Raw genomic sequence first — 2,150 nt, forward strand, 5'->3', positions numbered from 1 at the left:
GCTGTAAATCCTTGCATTCTTAGCTAACCATGTGACCCCAGTTCTGGGCCAGCAAAGATGGTCCTGAAGACTTAGGACTCTGCCCTTTCCTGTCTCATGGCTACTGACCCCATCCCTGGGCTTGGAGGGCTCTAGGACCCAGCAAACTGCGGAGGGTGGAGAGTGTGTGAGGTCCTGACCTCCAGGTACCTCCCCTCCTTTTCAACCCTCATTCCCTCTTCTCTCTCCTCCCTTCCTTTCTCTCCCTTCTCCTCCCCTCTCTTTATCCTTCCTCTTCCTTCGGCTCCCCGCCTCTGCTTCCCTCCTCTCCTGTCCTTTCCCATCCCCTCCCCCTTCAGCCCCCATCCCGCTCCTCCCACCCCGGTGGTCACATGGGAGCGCCCCCAGATTTAAGCTTAACGTGCCTGGTGCTCAGCACAGCAGCCTGGCTGTGGCGCCTGCTGACTGAGCTAGTCTTGGGGTCCTGGAGAAGGGGGCTGGAGGGGTGCCCACAGCCTCCCCACCATGAGCTTGGGGCTGGCAGGGGCACAGGAGGTGGAGCTGACACCAGAGACGGTTATCCAGGTGGGTCCTGGGGGCTGTGCCCACCCTGTCTGGGGGAGGGTAGCGTGGACTTAGCAGGAGTGCTGAGAGGTGTGTATGACTTGGGGGTCAAGGCGTGGGAGAGGTGTGGTGGTGGTGGGGCATAAGGGGCCCCCGCTTGCAGTTCTTGGCAAGACGGGGGGCAGAGGTACACACAGGGTGCACCTGCTGTGGCTCCCTCATCGCAGTGCCCTGCATTGGGAGAAGGGGGGTCCCTACTTCCAGATTTTAGGATTCGGAGGACCTCTGGCATCCGGATCCTCATCCATCTAGGGTCGGAGCCGGATTGGAGCCCCCAACACTGGACTGCCTCAGTGGGGTTTGGGAGTTACCCGTGGGGTTTGGTTCGCATCTCTGGCCCTGGGTGGCCTTCCGGGGGGGGGAGCCCACAAGGGGCTCCTCCCAGGGCGATTTTGTGGGTTCTAACTCCCCGGCTTCACTCCATCTTCAAGGGGCTCCTGGGGACCCATATCTTGGGCAGTAGGACTTGGCTCTCCCCCTGAGGCCAGGGAGTCCTGGGTCCCAGGTCCCCTGAAGACCCTCTCGCTTTTTCCACAGACACTGGAGAGCAGCGTCCTGTGCCAGGAGAAGGGCTTGGGCACGCGGGAACTGGCCCAGGACGCTCAGACCACCAGCCTGCCTGCCCGCATCAGGGAAATTGTCACCCACAACCTCTCCCAGCCTGAGAGCCCAGGTGCCACCCCCATCCGTTCCCCTCCACAGACACCACCCACATTTTACCTCTTCGCGTCTCCTTTTCCTGAGCAGTCACTATGATGATTATGACTGTAACTCGCTATGGGGCAGGCACAACCTTATGACGGAAGAACTCATTTTACAGATGAGGAAACAGAGGCTCAGGGATGTAATTTGCCCAGACTTATTCCGCATCTAGAAGGAAGAGCTGAGCGTCCCCTCCGTGCTTGCCTGTAGCCTGCTGCAAAGATGTGAACCCCAAATCCCATATTCCCACCCGGGGAAGGTGTGAGCTGGTTGAACCCAAGATATAGGGAGAGGGCAGCTCAGCTCAGACCAGGGTTTTGCAGAAGTCTGAGTGGATGGCGCTGTCCATGCATTTCCCACGTGGGCAGGAAGGCGGATGGTCCCTGCTTCTCTCAGTGGGTGGCACACATGGTGTCATTATGTGGCTTGAGGGTCTGGGAAGGGCACAGTCAGTTGCAGCTGGTGTGCTGGAAGCTCTCTGTGATGGCGTTTTGGTGTTCTAACCATTGTCTCTGTTCAACTGACAAGCTACAGACGGCCCCCTCCTCGGGAGCGCCAGGGATATTGGTGCGCTGGAGCCCCAGACAGAGAGAGACTCCGGAGGCCCTCACCCTGGCACCTGGGGCGTATGTCCAGTTCTCCCAGGGTAGAAGGAAACCCACAGGTGGACAACCCCGCCTCTCCCGCTGGCCTTTCTTTCCCTCTTCTCTCTTTCTCCTCCTCCTCACAACCTGACCTACGCTATCCTGAGTCCTAGCCTTTAAATTTCCATGAAGCTCTTCCCTTGAGCGCGGCTTTGATGCTTTTCTGGGAGGATCTGGTTACTATTCTACCTTTTTTTTTTT

The sequence above is a fragment of the Colobus angolensis genome, unplaced genomic scaffold (assembly GCF_000951035.1).
Source record: "Colobus angolensis palliatus isolate OR3802 unplaced genomic scaffold, Cang.pa_1.0 Scaffold185, whole genome shotgun sequence".
NCBI lineage: Eukaryota > Metazoa > Chordata > Mammalia > Primates > Cercopithecidae > Colobus > Colobus angolensis.